Source organism: Myodes glareolus, chromosome 9 (assembly GCF_982192425.1).
Source record: "Myodes glareolus chromosome 9, mMyoGla1.1, whole genome shotgun sequence".
Taxonomy (NCBI): domain Eukaryota; kingdom Metazoa; phylum Chordata; class Mammalia; order Rodentia; family Cricetidae; genus Myodes; species Myodes glareolus.
Window position 1 is genome coordinate 12,262,261 of NC_142034.1, and position 21,594 is coordinate 12,283,854.

The following is a 21,594-nucleotide window of genomic DNA, read 5'->3' on the forward strand; positions in this document are numbered from 1 at the left end:
TCTTAAGAGATGAGACAAGAAATGTTCCTGCAACATTTTGCAACGAGACCTCTAAGGGAGCAGTACTGATCTGAGCAGGACACCTGAGCGTTTTCCAGAAGTGTCTACTAGACGTCAGGAGCAAGAGAAAGCAAGGTGGTGATGTTAAAGCTGTAAGTTGAAGGATTAAATGGGAAGCATAGTAGGGAGAGGCCCAGGAGGATTTATTTAGACGTTTGGTTGCCTTTGCACAAATCTTTGAAGGCCTGTTTTTATTTTTGTAATTATGTGCATATATGTGGGTATATGTCCATGGATAAAGATACCCGTGGAGGCCAGAAGAGGGCGTCTCATCCCCAGAAACTGGAGTTTCAAGTAATTGTGAGCCACCCAATGTGAATGCCAGGGGAAAAAAAAAAAACAACTTTGGCCTCTTGGAAGAGTAGCAAGCCTTCTTAACCACTGATTCTCTCCGTCCCTTTGTAATGAATATTCACTGGGATGCTTCAAGTAAAATAAAATAGACATAAATATATTTTATATATTAAGTAATAATATATTATATTTTTATTACATATACTTAAAGCATCCCAGTGAATATTGATTGCCAGCAGCAGATCTGGTTCAGCTTAGCTATCAGTGTTCTCCCGAGTCTGACACAGCTATACTTGTTTAGCCTTATCTCCCACTCGGCAATTTAATCAACGTACTATTCTTATTCTATTAGGACCTGAATTTACATGTCACTAGTTTTCTATATTTCAGTCTATGGAGCTGCCTTATCCTCACCTCCATTTTGGTCCTCATTTTCCGTGCTCTACTCTCCATCCAAAATTCAAAGTCATCTCTTCTATGAAGATCTTCTTGATGATGTCATCCCCACATCCTATTTGAAAACCATCCTCATTTAATCTAACTTCACATTGGCTCCTAGAAGGCTAATATATAATGAAACACATATTTACTAATATCTTATTTGCATACAAATATTCTAATTTTTATAACTTACTTCTGATTTACATGTATGTTTGTGTGACATTTGCTCTGAGACAAATATCCCTTCCAGCCATTAGCTCTCTCCCCTCACTCTTTGGTATCTCAGACTGCTTTACCTCCTTCGGAACACACTTTGTGGGCACCCTGGGTTCTGCAGATTGCAATGATACCACAATCCTTAGTAGTACCACCCAGCTCCTATAGCCAAACTTTCACAATGTCTCCATTCTCTGTGGCACAAAGTATACTGCTGTCTACCTGTTAGGTGGTCTGGGACTCATGCCCTGGTATTCCTTTTTCTAAAACTAGGCTTGGTACCTGGTGAAGAACCCTTGTTAATTCCCATCCCTGAGTTTAAAGCAACGTGATATGAGAAATGAGCAATTCAGGTCATTCCCCTTCTAGCAGCCCTGCGCATAACTGCCAGTGTTTCCACCAGAGCCGTGGGCAGCGGGACTGGCTACCTCCTTAGCTATTTACCATAGGCTTTCCTCCCACTTCATCCAGGATCTCCAGTGGGTGACTCAGGCCATCCTAACCCTCCAAGGCCCAAATAGACCCGCGTAGTACTACAAAATTGGCAAGGATTAGATTTACTAACTTCAGAGAGAGGTAGTCTTTGTGTCTTCCTCGGAGAGGAATGTTGCTTCTATGTTAACCAACCAGGTATAGAAAAAATAAGATCTGACAGCTCCAGATGGATCTTCAAAAATGTAAGAAACAGCTTGATACCTCTGGTCAGTACATCACTGAGAGTCCAATATAGAACTGGATGCTATTCTTCTGGACCCCTCTTCTCCTCCTTTTCTTAGTCCTACAGTGGCACCCTGCCTTATAAACTTCTTGCCTAGATTCTTTCAACAACAGATCCAAAAGTTGTCAAAACAAACTTTTAGCTAGTTACTATTACAAGATTACCAGCCCATAGCTACAAAGCCAGAGACCTACAACACCTGGTTACATCCTGACAATGAATATCAACATTGCCCCAAGAACCGCAACACCCCAATTCTACAGGAAGTACTCTAATGATAACGTCGCCTCCTTTCCAACGCCTGGTTGTTTATTAATAAGCAAAAAAAAAAGAGAGAGAAGAATGTAGGGTAAAAGGGCCAGCCAAAGAAACACACCGTGCCCCTGACCAATTCAGCACAAAAATAAGTAAATAATAAAAAAATAAATGAATCCCTGAGCAGGAAAACCTGTGCACAAAGCCCAGCCAATCTCTGATCTTGTCCAAACTCAGAGATTAAAATCTGACCAATTCCCACCCTGAAACTTTTCACTCTGGAAAAGCACCTCCCCTAAGAAGCCCTATAAAAGCCCAGTACCTGTTCAGTTGGGAGCTGCCTTTTTCTACCCTGGCAGAGGCAGCCACACTCCTGGATTGTTCCCTCCTAGCAACTCTTTTGAATGAGGTTTGGGTGAGAACGCCTCTCACTACAATGAAGGAGAGCAGAGAAGTGACATCTTTTGTCAGAAGTCAGAGCGGAGTGGAGCAGAACTGTAACACTTTGATTTAGGGAAAAAATATCCCCTAGCAGAGCAGAGTTGTCACACTCTGGAGACCTGAGCAGAATTGTGACAACTTCACTGAGGAAACCTTCCCCTGCCAGATCAGAGTTGTTACACTGGGGAAACCCTTCCCTGGGGCAGGGTTGTAAGGGGCTATGCTTACAGTAACTTTGGGGTATTCCTTAGCTCCTGACTGCCAGGATTCCTCTCCCTTGGAACTGCAATGTTTACAGTTCCATTGTATGAGTTTATGTGCACCATGTGTGTGTAGCTACCCAGGGAGATCAGAAGAGGACATCGCCTGGAACTGAAGTTACAGACTTATGAGCCGTCCAGTGTAGGTCCTGGGAAGAAAACCCATGTTCTCTGCAAGAGCAGTTAAGTACTCTAAAACACTGAACCATTTCTCCCAAACCTCACATTTTCTGAGCAGTGAATTCCTTGCACATTGTTAATCTACTCCTTTGGGAAGACCTCATTGCTTACCTCCTTTTAACCCTTAACTCTAAGTTTAGCTGAAGATGGTTTAATGTTTACTGAGTCTCTCCAGGTTGCAATGAAGACAATATATATTCAACCTATACTCATTCACCTGATGTGATCCTGCATTTATTACCTAGATAACAGATGACTATCTATTAGCAGATCAGCCATCTTTGTTAGAAATTTAAAAAAATGCATAGGGATTTGTTAGAAGAAAAATTAATTATGATATCTAATTAAAATATTTTAGCTGATATTTTAAGACTCCTATAAAGATTCTAGAGTCTCAGACTACGAATGAATGAATTTCCTTTCATAACTGTCAGTGCTTGTGAAAGGCTGATGGGATATCTAGTCCTGATATAACTACATTCTTGTTAAATTAAAAGAAAAAGTATAGTAAGAATATTAAATGTTCCTTAGCAACTCAGAAGTCATATATAGAACTCCAATATAATATGATTTTAACCCTTGTCCCCAAATCATAGAGTCCTGGAGAGGAGTGTTTCCAAGAGCTGACTGACACACAGTTATAGTTTCTAAGAAGGTAAACATGAAAATCATTTTGCTCTGTTATGAAACCCTATGAACACTTCAGGGCATCACTTGTGTGGAGATCTGTAGTATTGGCAAGTAAAGAAATGCCCCTAAATCATTAAAAAGTATCACAGAGCCCCACAGAGATTTCCCATGAGGTTCAAGAGACAAAATTGGGACCTTGTCTAATCAAAACTTCTTCTTTTCCCTCTGCCTAATGCCTAATCTATCTCTCTTTGATATCCATATGGAAATATATACACACATGCATATATATATATATATATTACATGCATATAATATGCATGTGTATATCTGCATAATTTTCTGATACAGCACTGTTACATAGCAGTTTCCTCCAAGATAGAACATTCCGTCTTGGAGGCAAGAGGCAAGATGTACCATAAGCAGGGTTGGCAAAGGTGGAAGTGAAGAGGAGAATTTGAAACATCCCATGTTTCAGAGAAGCTTCAGAAGACATAATAGTCTAAAGGGAAGCGAAACACTCCAACCTTCAGGAAAACACCTTAAGTTCAGGAAGCAGACAACCCAAAAGTTCCAGGAAGTCCCTGAAACTCACCAGTACCCTCCTTCCCCCAAGCAAATATAAGCTTTAAGGACTGCTGGGAGACTCTTAAACTAGTCAAGCTGCCTGGAAAAAACACTGTCCAACCTGTCAAGCTTTGGAAATTGTGTAATAAAGCTCCAGGTCCTCAGCTTTAATGAGTCTTAGGCTTATGGTGGTACAACTATTTTGGCATCATTTCCACTCCTGAAAATCATACCTCAGCCGTACTCCTGTGAGTAACTCTGATAAAACTCAGTTCACCAACTGGGACTTTGGTGATATCTTGCATTGTTCTGTCACTGGCTCCCAATCTAAGTGAGTCCAATGTCTGTTTACATCTCCATAGGGAAGAAGGTCACACCACAAACACTTATTAATTTCCTACTGGAATCTGCTGTGGGAACTCATTCAGCCAATAGCCTTTAAGATACCAGCCCACTTGGGTGTGGTCTCTTGTACTATAAGTGCAGATGTAAAGCTTGTACGGCTCTCTCTTGGTTGCTGGATTCAGTTCCTGTTCCCTGCTAGTGCAGAGGACTGTTGATCTGTGAGTCTACCCCTAAATAAAGAGCCCTTTATTATACACCATTATGAGCTAGTGTGGGACAACTTTATTGTAATCATCTATATCTGGCATCCAATTCTGTCTGTCTATAAAAAAACGCAAAGAACTGCAGCTTTGAAAAAAAAAACAAGTAAATGGTAATGTCTAAATCTGGGGTTCCTAATACATATAAATTTGGTGCTCCTTTGCAACATACTAAATCAATTCCACACTTAATTGATCATGACACACTGTCCAAAGAGAATTCAAACTGAACCTGGGCCCTTTGGAAGAGCATCCTGCTCTTAATCACTGGGCCATTACTCCAATCCCATTGGGTAACTGTTGGAATGAGCTCTAAAATGCACTTTTTTTTAAGCTGAGAGGAATATGGTAGCATTTTGAGGAATTTTATTATCATTTAATGATACAAGCTCAACTCATGACCAAGCAAGTCCATATAAGGTCCATCTCTCTTCTCTGTACTCTACACCTTGAACAAGGCATTGACAACTGGGTAAATACCATAGTTTTTGAGGATGTGTTGGAAACACTGATATAGGACATAGTGTCATGCCCTTAAAGCCTCCTTGATCTGTTTATGTTGATATTAATAGACAGTTCTGGGCTCCATTCACAGACACAAAGTATTCCGGTCATGCTGACCAGATGCACTTTGTAAAAAAAAACTATTAAGTATTCTGGGAAATTTCTAAGGTAGATGACATATTAAAGATATAGAGAAAAAGGATAAATTGTCCGCAGAAAATTAAGCTGTTGGAAGTATAGTTGTATAGAAATAGCATACCATGTTTTTTTGTAAAATCACTTCCTTTGAATTAATATCCAAAGGATATATTTTATAATTGACAGTATATGTTTATGACAGAAAGACTAAAAATGATATTGATTTTTCCATTTTACTATTTTTTGAAAGATCTGTTTTATATTTATGAGTGTTTTGCCTGAATGTATATTTGTATAGCATATATATGCCTGGTGTCCACAGAGACCAGAAGAGGGACTGGAAGTGGAGTTGGCAGGGAAGCAGGAGGCAAGTATGTGCGCGTTAGTTAGTGCACGTGCTCTCAGAAACCAGTTGTCAGATCCCCTCTGGGGCTGAGGTTGCAGGCAGTGATGAGTTGCCCAACATGGGTGTTAGGAACCAAACCATGGTCATCTATAGATCACAGTTTTCTTCACCACTGAGCCATCTCTTCAATCCCTTAAAGAGTCAAAATCCTATCTGGGTGGTGGTGACACACGCCTTTAACCCCAGCACTCGGGAGGCAGAGGCAGGCGGATCTCTGTGAGTTCGAGGCCAGCCTGGTCTAAGAATGAAAATTCTTTAAAATTTGTCCATTAGTGATTTTGTTTATAGACCAAAGTAAAAAAAAAAAGAATGCAATTTATTAGCATTATATTATATAACTGAGTAATAGTTCAGAAGTATTACATAAGGATAAAATATTTCTCAGGCACTACTTAAAAAGGTAAGAACCTTTGATTAAAGTGGTCTTCATATCATCTATAAAGTGTAACATAATCTAAGGTCAATAGCATGACCCAGATGTTTTATGCACGTCCCCATTTCGGTCCACAGTACAAGGAGGAAGGCCGCAGACTGGTCCACGCTGTTCTGCCACCACTAGCATGCTTCAGTCGTCTGCCCTGATGCCTCATTGCTGAACTCTCACCTGATCGCCTTCCGAAGAGCCAGGAAGAGGATCTAGGAACTGTGTAGTTATGCTAAAGGCAACTGGAGATGTCCATTTTATAAATCCTTATTGTTTCTGTTTAAAACAAACAGACAAACGAAAAGAAACTAACAGGTGAATAGGCAGGTGCGTTTGTTAACCTCCTAGGAGTCTGCTGCCAAATTGCTTGGTATTGTAGATAAATTGGGCAGACACTGGTCTGATCCTGTGCTTCAATTTTGAAATGCTTGTAACATTTTTAAAGGAAAGTATTGGACATTTTTCTTATGCTTTTCTTAAATTTATCCTCATAAGTCTAAGAAGCTCCTTCTGCAAATTGTCAGCCTGTGATTTTAATACACAAATCTTTTTTTAATTAAAAAATATACATGTTATTTAAAACATGTCATGTATAGTGGCACATGCTTATAATCCTACCAATAAAGAGGTAGAGGCAGGCCACTCAGGTGTTCAAAGCCAACCAAGATTGAGGGTAGCCTGGTCTTCAAAAAAACAAAACAAAACAAAAACAAACAAACAAAAATGCTGTATAAATGTACTTTCGATCCCATATTTAATTCTTTTTAATGATGTGTGTATGTGTTAGTAGTGATAGTGTGAATATGCGTACATGAATATAAGTCCACTTGGAGACTGGAGCATCAGATCCTCTAGATCTGAAACTGCAGGCGGTTGTGAGTCATCTGACATGGTTGCTGAGAACCAGACTCTGATACAGGACTGTTATGTAGCAGTTTCCTCCAAGATAAAACATTCTATCTTGGAGGCAAGTTTGTTAAGAGGCAAGATGTGCTACAAGCAGGGCTGGGGAGGGCAGGAGTGAGGAGGAGAAGGTGAAACAGCACATATTTTGGAGAAGCTTCTGAAGACAAGATATTCTTCATCAGTACATTCAAAACACTAAGTTTAGTACCAGGTACTTTTGTGCTTCAAAAACCCTATCGAGAGTTTCTCTGCTTTTGTTTTATTTATTTATTTGTTTTTTGTATATGAGTATTTTGCCTGCAGGTATGTCTGTGCACTGCTGGTGTTCCTTCAGAGGCCAGAGGAGAGCCAAGGAGATCCTCCTGGAACTGGAGTTACATCGAGACACAAGCCACCATGTGGGTGCCGGGAACCAAACATAGGTCTTCTTCAACAGAAGCAAGGGAGCTGTTCGCTCCAGCTCTGCTATTGAGGATTTTAATCCTAAGTGTTGTGGTGTTGTTTTCAAACATGGGCTCCTTTCTTGAGAATGAACAGACTGCATTTGATATAAAATGTACGAATCTGGACCCAATCAAGTTAAAAGAAAAAAGATAGCAATGAATGAAAAACTCTATTTTAAAGCCACCGGAAAGAAAAGGATGATAGTAGACCACAACTACCAACACGAGGAAGTATGAATAGAAACTCTTGGACGAATGGGAAGAAAAAGAAGGGGATTTTTTTTTTTTATTTATTGCAGCAAATCAAAACACTGTTGGATGCTTGTTTAGAGGAAATGGAGGCCATCTGGAGAAAATTTTATTCCATAGAGTGGAATGGATTTTTAAAACAGGGAATAGCTAGGACCAATGAATCACGTAGGCCTTGGGCTGTGGGGTGTCAGAGATGAACAAAGCAAACAGCAGGGGGCATGGTGGTGGTAATGGGAGTCTGGAAATGTTGTCCAGAGCCTATCAGCAGTGTTTAGGATGTTGTTTCCTTACTAATGGAATAGCATAGGAGCATCATTTGGGTTCTTTGCCATCACCTGATGTTAGTAGTACGGCCTTAGTTCTGTGTGATTCTATTTTATTTAGTCTATCTGTAAGTTTCTCTTCTTCTTATTATTAAATTCATTCTTTAACATTTTCATTCACATTCCCTCCCACCCTTACCAGTTTGCCTGCCCCAAACCCCTTGCCCATATTCATATCTTTTTGTTTTATTTTCTGACCTATTGAGCTTAACCATGGCCATCTGTTAAAAGCAGGGTTTCAGAATGATCCGCTGGAGCTTGGTGGGTAGACAGCAAACACACAACTGAAGACAGCGATTTTTTTCCCTCTCCCCAAATCTTTCAGAAGGCATCATTTCAGCAGGACAGGGCCTAGTTATATATTTCTTATGGCCATTCCATTTGCACCTGTCCTTCCTTGGAGCCCTTACTAATGGTTACTGCCTCTTTGCCATTAAATTGTCAATTAATTAGTTCAGTATAAAAACTTAGATTAAGCATATCTTAAGATCTTCAAGATGGCTTCCTCCAGTTTCTTACTTATCTAAAGGATAGACCATAGAGAACTGTTTCGTTATTAATCAAAATGTAAATCTTTTCGTTAAAGATCAATTGAGTCTGTATTTAAAGTGACTGTTTAATGTCTGACCAAAGTGATCCTCATAGTGTGTTTGGGGTTAAACAGGGGCAGAAGAACAAGAGCGATAAAGCAGAGAGAAAAAGCAGATGAGTTTCTTATTAGCTAAATACTCTACTTCCTGTTACAATGAGTTTTAAAATCTTTGTGGAAGTAGGATATGGTGGTCCGTGTCTGTTACCTCATCACTAGGGTTGCTGAATCAGTGGGGTTTTCAGTATGAGGCCAGTTTTAAGTATGGGCTACAAAGCAATACCCTTTTTCTATATGGAAATTGAACAGCCTTCCTTTTTCTGTATTGAGAAGTAAAATCATAAATGACCTCCCACAAAAATCTTTAACAGTCCAAAAGCTTAGAAAGATTTATACTGAAGTTTTAAAGTCTTCAAAAAATTCAAAAGCCTAACCCATTATAAACAGATCATACATCAACCACGCTTTTCCGAAAAGTTATTAGCATTCTCCAGTTACCATGACTTCTGAAACTGAGTTTCTTATTTCAGGAAAAAGGTGTATATATTTAATCACTTATTTTCTTTATTAAGTTCAACTTATTTTAGGATTTAAGCCTGACAGTAGTGGTACATTCCTTTTTTTTTTTTAAAGATGTATTTCTTATGAATATAGAGTTCTGCCTGCATGTATGCCTGCAGACAAGAAGAGGGCACCAGATCTCATTACAGATGGTTGTGAGCCACCATGTGGTTGCTGGGAATTGAACTCAGGACCTTTGGAAGAACGTCCAGTGCTCTTAATCACTGAACTGTCTCTCCAGCCCCGGTGCATTCCTCTAATCCCAGGAGAATATTCTCAGGAGACAGAGACAGGTGGATCTCTGAGTTCAAGGCTAGCCAAGGCTACACAGAAAAACCCGTCTCAAAAAAGAGAAAAACAAAAACAACAACAGCAAAATTTATCTTAGGAATTAATGGCCAATGTCTGTTTCGAAAAGATAAGGGAAAAAAATTTAAGAATCCATTTTTTTCCACAATGAAATTTCGTCAAAGACAAAAATTTATGCAAGGTTAAATATCCATTAGCACACATTTTTAAAATGATTTACTTATTTTTATTTTGTATGCGGTGGTGTTTTGCCTGCATGCATGTCTGTGTGAGGGTGTTGGAACCTGGAGTTACAGACAGTTGTGAGCTGCCATGTGGGTGCTAGGAATTGAACCCGGGTTCTCAGGGAGAGCAATCAGTGCTCTTAACTGCTGAGCCATCTTTCCAGCCCCCCCCCCCCACGCCGCCCAATTAACATGCCTTTAAAAAGTGAATTGAGCCTTCCTTGTCTATTGAAAATGGCACTTGCAGAGGACCTAGGCTTGGTTCCCACCACCCATGCCAGGTAACTCACTACTGCCTGTAAGTTCAATTCCAGGGGCTCTGACACCTTCCTTCAGCTTCCACAGACACCTGCACACACAAACACACAAATAAAATTAAAGATAATCATTCATAGGGGAAATGAAGAACTGGAGAGTCATGCTCCTCAGTGGTGGGTGGTATCCCAGGGTCCTTTTCCATCCGTTTTATAAACTGCTTTGGATGTAGAATGACAGCGAATATGAAATCATTTTTCAAGTTGTTGTATTGCACACTCTCTTGGTTCTATTTCTGTATTCGTCAGAACAGACAATTTATGTGGTGCACTTGAAATACTCCCAGAACAAAGACCAATTTCCCTGAAGGTTATGAGCACTCTTGAGTTTTACAAATACAAAGGGGGAAAAATTATTTTCCGGTTGTCATATTTACATAATGAAATGTGCCAGATTTACAGAGTCCCCAGGATGAGCCTCAGGAAGCATGCCCACTGTGCGTATTGATTTTATTTGGAGATTCACAGAGTGGCTTTAAGCAGTTCGGAAGTAGCATTAACAACAGCCATTGACAGGGAGAGTTTCGGAGGGCTGAGGGCTGAGAGGCTGTGCCCCTTAGCTCTGCACATGGATGCCTGCCATTCTGGGGGAAACAAGTATTCTATTGATCTGCTTATCTTCCTTGGTCTAGGTTTGGGGATCTGAGCATGAGTCTGTGTGTGACGGCAACCAACCACCTGTTTTCTTGAAATGGAAGTGCGAAGGTCACATAAGGACAATACATTAATCCTTTTGGCATCTGATATCTGTTTGCTTGTTTTGTTTTCCTTAGAAGAGATGCGTAGAGCTTTCGACAGAGCTGCCTTCCATTTGGCCCCCTCACGTGATTCCACCCAGGCTCTCAGCACGCTGTCCAAGCACACAGTAGTAACGTAGGGGATTCCAAAGTTCAGACAAACCCTGAGGCTTGGCTCCCTCAGCCTTTCTCCGGGAATGTTTACACAGTGACGCTGGTTTTAATCGTACCAATGGCGTCTTGCGGGAGAACTGAGTCTCTTGACATAGGTAGGAACCGTGTTCGTGTTTAAAGTGCTCCTAACTGCCTGGTGAATAATCAAATGTGCAGATCCACATATCACAAGAAGCACAGCTGCTGCACTGTTTTCTCTTTCTTTTCAAGAAAATGAACCGGCAAGAGCAGAGCCCAGAGACTGTTTGTTTTGTCTGCGGTGCAAACTTCCCCTGAAGTTCCCCCACGGTTGGGGGCGCAGTCCTGCCTAAACTTGCTTCTGTCACATTCCACACCCAGGGCAGAGTTCTGCATGTGGGAACACCATGCCCTTGCCTAGGACCTTGTTATGTAACAGTCATAAATGTTCTCATGTGCCTGTGTACAAGCCAGGAGGAAGACCGGAATGCAAAACTCAGCTTTGAAGCAAGGCGTGGTGACACATACCTGCCTTGCCAGCAGCCAGATTGCTGAGGCAGAAGGGTCGTGAGTTTGAGGACAGCCTAGGCTACACAGTAGGACTTTTGTTTCCAAATAAGCCAATCACTACAAGAGAAAAAACAAAACAAAATAAAAAACTAAACCCGGATTTCATTTCTACACAAAGAAAAAGCATTAGGGCATTCTCACCGTGTATAAGCTCTGGGGTAAAGACACCATTACCTGTTTTACCGAACATCATAAATACTTTAAAATCACAAAGGCTGACTGAGACAGAAAAAGGGTAGGACTTTATAAAAATTGCTTTAGTCCTGAGTGCAGAAAATTAAGGCTGGTTTAAAGTTTTTAATAATTGGCTTTATTAACTGATAATTGGATTCTAGCTGCTAGAAGACCGATACGCTCATTCAGGTATATCCAGCCATTGGAATCAACACATTCCGTGACTGGTTAGAATCATTAGTTGAGGAGAAAAAAAAGTGGACTGGGAAGTTGGTAGTAAAGATGCAAGTACCACCGGATGGTGGCAGCACATACCTTTAATCCCAGCACTCGGAAGGCAGAGAGAGGCAAGCAGATCTCTATGAGTTCAAGACCAGCCTGGTCTACAGAGCGAGTTCCAAGACTGACTCCATAGCTACTGAGTTAAAAAAATCAAAAAAAGAAAAAAAAAGGCAAATACTTAAAATAAAATTAGAAGCAGGCTTTGAGATCAGCTAAAATAAGGTCGGAGTATAACTTCACAGATTGTCCCACCAGACTGAGAGGGAAAATAGAGTTATAGAGATTTGACAGACAACCGCTTTCATTCTTCCGCTAATTTAAATGCTGTTTTCATTTGTTCATTCATTCAAGTCATTCATTTATTCAGTCTGCTTTGCAAGGAAGAACAGACTAGGGATGAGAATGAGTCTGCATATCTCAGTTGATGATTTCTCTCTTCAGAAGAGGGGTGCTTTTTTTGTGGTAGGTAGGAAGAGCTTTGATTATAAAATTAAGCTTAGATAACTATGTTCCAGTGGTTGGCAAGCACAGCCATCAGTTTTTCTTGAAGATGCATTTGGGGATTTGAAGGGTCGCTCAGTCAATCCCCATCACTGAAGGGGGAAAAAGAAGAAAAAAAGAGAAAGAGAATGAGAGAGATGGAAAGAAGGGAGGGAGGGAGGAAGGAAGGCATCATGCTTTGGGAATCTAAGAAGCTATTAGTACCAATGTTCTAGCCTTTGGTAAAAGAAAAGGCACCTGATGAAAACAGAAAGACCACAGTGAAACATACGCTCACACTTCCTAGGGTAGCCACTAGCAAACAAACAAAACCAGAACGAAAACAGAGCTGAGCGTGGTGGTCTGCTCCTCTAGTCCCAGCCCTCTGGAGGAAGAGGCAAGAGGATTTTAAGTTCAAGGCCACCCTGGCTGACAAAATAAGCCCCTATTCCCAAACAAACAAAAAGCCTGGAGAAAAGAAATGCTGGCAAAGATACAGGTGTGGGATCCCTTGTGTCTTGTGGGTGAGAATGTGCAAGGGTATAACCATTGTGGGAAGCATTATAAAAGTTAACCCCAAATTAAAGATAAAATTATCATATGATCTGTCAATTCTAGTTCTAAGTTAATACTTAACTGAAAGTAAAAGCTTTAAGAATATTTGAATATCTGTATTATATCATATTCACAATGACCAAGAAGGGGGAAAGAACCTAAATATCAATGTATAAGAGAATGGATAGAGAAAACAGAGTGTTTATATAGAATATTATTTAACCTTTAAACAGAAAAAAATCCTGATGTAAGCTACCACGTATTTAAAACTGGAGAGCATTTTGCCAAGTGGGATAAAGCAGTTATAAAAATACTGCAGTGTTTAATTTCTGTGCGGTTTCTGCTGCCATGGTGCAATAAAAATAGAAAATAAAATGGTGGTTTCCATGAACTAGTGCTAATGAAAGGGGGGAATATTGTTCAACTGGCAGAGTGCTACGTCATGCATATCATGGAGGTTTGAATGAAAGTGACACCCCAAAAACCTCATATATCTTGATGCTTTGTCCCAGTTACTGGAACTGCTTGGGAAGGATTAGGAGGTGTGGCTTTGTTGGAACAAGTATGTCACTGGGTGGGTCTCGAGGTTTCCAAAGGCTGTGCCATTCCCAGTTAGATCTCTCTGCATCATGCCTGTGGATCAAGATATAAGCTCTCAGGGACCGCTCCAGCACCATGCCCTATGGAATTCTGATCCCCCACATGAATTGCTTTCTTCTTCTAAGTTGCTATGGTAAAGGTGTTTTTTTTTCCCATGGCAATAGAAAAGTAACTAATAAGTAACACTATCATATTAGGCATCCAAGCCAGAAATTAGAGAGTAATGGATGTTTGAGCTTCGCCTTTTCTCTTTTCATTCATCCCAGGACCTCAGCCAATGGGCTGGTGCCACCCCCAGTGAACAGGTCTTTTGACATCAGCTAACCTAACATACATAACCCCTCTATGGTATATCCAGAAACCTGTACCCAGATGATTCCTGAGCTTATCAGGTTGACAGCACTAAACATCATACACTTCCCATGACTCCGTATCCCCTCAGAGTAAAAACTGATGTCTTCTCAGTGGCCCCACAGCAGCCCACAGAGCTCACTCTTCCATCTACACTAGTCTCCCTAAAACTCCTTGAAATCCATGCATGCTGAAATGCCAAGGTTTTCCTAACAATTTCTTCTGTTTATAACATCTCCCTTATCTTGATATCCAGATAGCTTGTTTCTTCTTTGTTCAAACCTGTGTTCTCCTGTCATAGTGAGACTTTCTTTGGAAATACAGTTTAAAGGCGCTCCAAAACCCATCCCTGGTGTGTTTGTGTGCACTTTAAAATTTTTTTTTAAAAATTATTTATTTGCATATGTGTATATCTTTGTATGTATGACACATATGTGCAGGCACCCTTCAGGTGTGAGATTCCCTGGAGCTGGAGTTAACAGACAGTGGTCAACCAGCTGATAAGCATCCTGGGAACAGAACTTGGAGCCTCCATCGGAGCAGTCTATGCTCTTAGCCACTGAGCCATCTCTCCAGCTCTTGCATATTCACTTTGTTCTAGAAAAGCTAGACAGAGCAAAAGTGAATGCAATCTGGTACCTACCTTTAAGGAACTTGTAATCTCATCAAGACACACAAAAATAAATGAAGACAGCAGAAAAAGATGTAGAGCACAGAGGAAGAGATTTGTGAGTACGAGGGATGACACTGGGCTGAGGGAGAAACAGAGGCAGGGAAGGATGCTACTTGAGTCACCTTCTTCTGACTATCCATCTCCAACTGCTGTCTGCATAGCTTCTGCCGTACAAATGTTGACTAAGGGGTGATGTCAAGCCCTGCTTCAGTGGCTCTTCATCCAGTCTGCCTCCATACAGGCTGGAATCACATTTCATGGCATGGTAAAGTAGGTTCCTCAATTCCTAACTTCCTGCCCAGACTCGCCCCCTGACATTCTCCTGCAAAGTGCCTTTCCTTCTGAATAGAATGATAGCAATATGGGGGTAAATGTGTACATTCGAGTATATTTTTTAAATCTTAGATTTGTTAATATGCGTGTGAATGTTTTGCCTACCTGCATGTATATTCACCTCACGCATGCCTAGTAACCTGGGAAGTCAGATGAGAGCTTTGAATGCTCAGGCACTGGAGCTACGGAGGGTTGTGAACCATCAAGTGAGCACTAAGAACTAAATCCCAGGACTGGAGAGGTGGCTCAGAGGATAAGAGCATTGTCTGTTCTTCCAAAGGTCCTGAGTTCAATTCTCAGCAACCACATGGTGGCTCACAACCATCTGTAATGAGATCTGGTGCCCTCTTCTGGCCTGCAGGCATACATGCAGGCAGAACACTGTATACAATAAAATCGTAAAGAAAAGGTTAAAAAAAAAGGAACTAAACCTGAATCTTACAAGTGCTTTCTACCCATAAATAAGCCATCTCTCAGACCCATTCAAGAGTTTTTAAAGGTGTCTAATAAAATCAAGTAGACAAGAATGATGTTATTACCAAGATTCAAGTGACCAGAATAGATGATACAGATTTGTAGCTCTCTTTATGACTGCTTCTATTTATTCAAGAAATTAATGGTAATCAATATTAGGTAAACTATTCAAATTAGTATTCAACTGAGTAATTCAGCAATTGCAACTCTGAAAGTCAAACATTGTCCTAGTCTTAGATCTATTCATGAATTCTATAAAATAAGTTCTGTTTTCTTCACTAAAGAAAGGTGACCTCAGCATGGCGGGGCATGCCTTTAAGCCCAGTACCTGAGGCAGGCAGATCTCTGTGAGTTCTAAGTCAGAACAGTCTACATAGTGAGTTCTGGGGCAGCCAGGGCTCTGTAGAGAGACTGTGTCTCAAACAAACAAACAAACAAAAGAGAAAGAAAATTAAAGGAAAGGAAAAGAAAACTAAAGCTGGAATTTAGGACAGATTGCTTCACAAGGAAGGGTCGAGGGCTAAGCTTGGTTCTCTCCGAACTATCCAAAACTATCCAAAGATATTTTTAAGTACATTGTGGTAGTTTGAATATAGCTGGTCCCCATAAGCTCACAGAGCGTGGCAGTATTAGGAGGTGTGGCTTAGTTCTACAGGGTATGAGGCCTTGTTAGAGGAAGTGCGTCACTTTGGGGGCGGGCTTTGAGGGTTCCTATGCTCAGGATACAGCCCAGTCACAGGGTATGAGGCCTTGTTAGAGGAAGTGCGTCACTTTGGGGGCGGGCTTTGAGGGTTCCTATGCTCAGGATACAGCCCAGTCACAGGGTATGAGGCCTTGTTAGAGGAAGTGCGTCACTTTGGGGGCGGGCTTTGAGGTTTCCTATGCTCAGGATACAGCCCAGTCACAGGGTATGAGGCCTTGTTAGAGGAAGTGCGTCACTTTGGGGGCGGGCTTTGAGTTTTCCTATGCTCAGGATACAGCCCAGTGTTTCCATCGACTTCTTGTTTCCAGCAAGACGTAGAACTCTCAGCTATTTCTCCAGCACCATGTCTGACTGTGTGCTGCCATGCTTCCTGCCATGATGATTATGGGTTGAATCTCTGAAACTATAAGCTGTCGACTCAGTTGAATGTTTTCCTACATAAGAGTTGCCACGGTCAGGCTGGAGAGGTGGCTCAGTGGTTAAGAACACTGACTGCTCCTCCAGAGGACCTGGGTTCAATTTCCCAGCACCCACATGGCAGCTAAAAACTCTGTAACTCCAAGATCTGGCACGCCCACACGGACTACATTCAGGCAAACATCAATGCACATAAAATAAAATAAAAAATAAATCGTTAAAAAAAAGAGTTATCCTGGTCATGGTTGTTAGCACTCAGGCACCTGTACTGGCTTGCTCTTGGGATCCCGACAGGATACATCTTCAGCTGCAGCCACTAAGAGCTTCTCCTGTGCTCATTCACTATGTTCCCTTTTAAAAGGGCCCTGCCCACCTCCCATCTCTTGTTCTCTCTCCCTCCTTCTCTCTTTCTCTTTCTCTCTCTTATTTTGTTTCTCTTCTGCCACTCTTGTACCAGGCACTGGTCTCTGCCCCCCCACCTCTGCCCCCATTTCTGCCCTTTCTCCTCTTCCAATGAACCTCCCATGTGAGCCCTGTTTCATGGCATGACTTCTCTTTGTGGCATTTTTAAATGAATTACAACCACGGTGTCTCTTCGCAGCAAAAGAAACCCTAAGACATGAATGTTGGCTTGCGTATGTGTCAAATGCACCGTGTGTGTGCACTAGCCTTAGAGGTAGAAAGAAGACACTGGAGCCGGTAAAATGGAAGTTAACTGTTTCTGAACTGCTATGTGGGTGCTGGGGATCAAACCTGAGTCTTCTGCAAGAGCAGTCAGTGCTCTTAACCACTGAGTCACCTCTCCAGCCCCTCATTCTCAACATTAAGTGTTTCTGCCTGTGTGATTCTTTGTTCCAGGATTTCATTATGAAGACCCATGTCTCTGAATTGAAGCCACCCTTTTGCATCAAATATATGGATACTTGGATGGCAACTTGCATACCAGGAATTATGGCTTGTCAGAGATATTTGTCTGATCAATCTGTGATTGTATTCTAAACTCATTGAAATTAATAAATCAGCTGGTAACAGTTTGAGTTCAGTAAGTTGGCTTGGGCAGGTGCACAACAGGCATGATATCTGACTGCAGAATGCACTTTTGTAAAAACAGAGTAGTTGAAAGACTGCTCTCAGCAATTGCCGAATTCCAAGAAGGAGCTGACAGTCCTTTGAAAAATCCCCCTGGGTGTGATGGATTTCGTTTTGTATAAAAATGCAAAGCAATTGAGTTTCTTGTAACGGAATTCCTTAATTTACATGCTTTATATTGCTTATATTTTAAAGTTAATCTTGGTTTCTTGCAATTCGGTAGAAATAGTAGCAAAGATGGAAAAAAGACTGGAAGGTGATATAGGAAAAAAAAATACTTTTGGCCGAAAGGAAAATGTTTGGTCAAAAACTCATCTAAATCATATGAGTTGGCCTCCATTTTTGAAAATGTGTGATTTTCCATTTTTTATTTTTAAATTAATTCTTTTGATAATATGAGATATGTTTTGATAATATTTACTCCCCCTCCCTTCCTTCCTCCTGGATGCCCACCCCCCCCCCCCCCGACTTCCTCACCCTTTAAACATTCTGTGCCCCTACCCCCATTTTACCCAGGGAGTCCAATTGGTGCTGCCTAAATCCTCTTGGTTGTGGAGCCAGCTGTGGAGCATGGCTGACCTACCAGGGTCCATGCCCTTAAGCAAACTTGCTCTTCTTCTCCCAGAGGCTGTCATTGTATCCTTGCCAGTAAGTCCTTAGATGTAGGCTGGGTGACTTCACGTCTACCTTCCCCTTTCACAGAAATTTTCTCATCTGCTACGTTGCTCTTCAACTATGTACATTCATTTGAAGTAATTAAGACAAGGATGATATATAAAAAAAAGGAACCATTCAAATGCTTCTGTTTTCAACATTAAACACCAGGGCAAGTACCACTAATGCATATTCAACCTTTCGGCATGTGCTCAGATAAAGAATGGGTGCTTGACTGACTGCAAGAAAGATAAAATGCTCCTCCTATTAATAAATAATTATAAACGCCACTGGAACTAAAACATTAAGCTTTCTTGAATTCTGTATAAGACCAAAAAAAAAAAAAAAAAGGAAATGAAATTGAAGAAATTGGTGAACTTCACACGTTTCTTCGCCACAGAAGAACTCATTTCCTAAAATGTGTCTATGCCGTGAGGTTAACTTCAGAAAAGGCAAAGGCACAGGTGTAAAAGAAAACATTACAGGCATTCTGCTGTTTTGTTTGATATTTTTGCTTTTCATTAGCTTGTTTGTGGTGCTAGAGATAAATCCATGACTTTATGCTTGTTAGGAAATTCTGTTTCAAAAATACAATGTACTTCAATTTTGGTATCCATGGACTACCTCTTGTGAAAGCCTGAAATGTTCTTCCTCCCATTTCCCGTTGGAAATTGCAGAATTTTTAGCATTATCTCGACGGCTGCATTTACATGTTCCTTTCTTTGACTATCATCTTCATGGCTGTGTGTGGCTCTCTGCTCAGAAAGACTCGGAGTTAAGGCCACACTTTCACTTCTTGTTTTTTTTGTTCCTAAATTCTTTTCTTTTTTTGAGACATCTGAATTTTGTTGTCTAGCATTCAGAAGGGCTCATAATTGCTTCTCTTTAAGTAATTTCAAGTTTGAGTGTATGACCTGACAAACAGACTGCCTAGCAAATACAATGGATTATTCTTTGGGGCATCTTCCCATTAATGCTTGTAGATGCTTAGACTTCAGTATGCACACAAATTACCTAAGACTTTGCAGGCTGAGCCATCTCCTCTCTCTCTCTCTCTCTGTCTCTCTCTCTCTCTTTCTTTTTCAACTAGCAAGTAAATTGCTATTAACAAGTTCCCTCATGGTGTTTTCATGCAAGCTTGGTTTTGATTGATCACCTCCCCTCCCACTCCTGCCCATCCCCCACCTATATTTTTCTCCCTTATTTTCATAGCACTTGAGTTCGACTCTCCCCACTTTTCTGTTCAAGCCTCTTTTTATCCCTGCCCCCTCTTGGGCCACTTTCTGGTTTCCTGACCGCTATCAACACCGATTCTCATTTAATGACGTATATAACAAAATGCAGGCTTTGGAAGAATGAAAGGAAGATCTCCTGCATTGGAGTTCTACCAAAAATCCAAAAACTTGGAAGAACAGTCAACCATACTGAAAAAAAAAAAAAAAAAAAAAGCAAAGGCGGTTTCAGCTGGATTCTTCTTAAACTCTGAGTGCAGCGTTTACCTACCTCAAGGTCTTCCACAGGGAACTTTCCCCACCTCCCTTGGCCTCAGGGATGTCTGTAACTCTCTCCTCCTCTGGGCTCAAATCTCACGTTCTCTGACCCTCCTGACTTCCACCCTTTCTCTGCACGTTGTTTTTGTTTTCCTCTGGAGCACCCCTCTTTTCCTAGCGCACCCTATCATTACTGCTTCTTTTCACTTTCCTATGGGCCTCCCCTGCTCCACTCCTCGCTCCCTACTGCGGGAAGTAAGCCTCCGGAAGAGAGCCTTTCCTGCCTAACGCGCAGCACCTGGCCTGTGGTATTTAACCTATGTGAGCTGAATTTGTTTGTTTGCTTTTCTTGCTCTGCATGACGGTGACGCAGGGGCTCGAAATCCTTTGTGAGCCTTTCTACTGCTATCTGTGTTCTTCTCTGTCTCCTCGGCAACCCATGCCATATATTTTGATGGAGACAATCTTGTACCCAAAAAACCTGTTTGCCCAAACTACATCTCTAACTGTAGCCAACTCAGAGTGCATTGTTCAGTGGGGCTATTTATAAACAACTACATCAATATATATATATATATATATATATATATATGAATATATAGTATATTATATAGAAAAACATATACTTAATAGATATAAGAATACATACCATATATTCTTAATTTCTCTACATTATTTTGATGGTGAATTCAGCTAGAGGGGAAAAATTAAGGCAGTTAGGAATTTGAAAGGCTGGGGATGTAGTTGGGCAGTAGAGGGTTTGGTTAGAGACCACAAAGGCCTGAGGTTCATCCTTGGCACAGCATAAACCAAGTGTGGTGGCACACACCTGCAACCCCAGGGTTCTGGAGGCAGGAGCAGATGGAGCAGAAATTCAGAGTTATCCTCAGCTGCATAGCGAGTTGAGCCTGCTAACCTCTCCAGAAAACCCTGCTGCAAAAGGGGAAGTTCAATTATTTTTTTTAACTAATTTTTATTTATTTTTAATAAAATAGATGTTCTGTGCTGGGGATTAAAGCCAGGGCCTTGTGCATGTTATTCTTCGTTCTTTCAGTCGCCTCTCTTCCTCCATGATGCAAAAACCATTAGTATGGATTCATCTTCAGGAAGTGGGCGATTTCGGAAAGTGGCAAAGCTACCCTATAAACACCAGGACTTCTTTTATAGGCAGTTTGATTGAACTTCTGAATCTTAGGCACTTTGGTAGAAGCTATAATGATGCCAACTATCTCATGGATTTCAGGACTACTTAGTCTACAATCAAAACACATCTTACAATTGATAATTATCATAATTGTGTCTTAGACACTTTGCCAAGTTCTTAACACACGCCATATTACTTTATCCTCAAAGTAGCTTAGTGATTTAGGCAAATTGAAGAACTTTACTTTTCTTGCTGGAGGCTGAATTCAAGGCTTCACACAAGCTAAGCAAGGGTCCTACCACAGAGCTTCAACGCCAGGCCAGAGATAGGTTTTAAAAGACTGAAATGATGACTCTACTACAAGCCTAAACTAAACATGTGTCCCAGAGCTTACTAATCCATTATCGAATAAGGAAACCCATAAGTTGTTGCAATTGATTGAGAGGAAAATGTTTTAAACTACTCTTGTGCAGCTGGAAATGAGATTACAAATATATGCACAGAAAGGTGATATTAACAACAAGGGGCAAACTTTAATACGCCTTCAAAATACCCTTTGTTTTCATTTTACTGAAAACCTTTTTTGGAAAAAAATAAGTTAGTGATGAGCAGAAATAGTCATATTTCTAACAAAAAGTGATAATCCCAGGAGAATTCCAATCGACCACTTTAAACT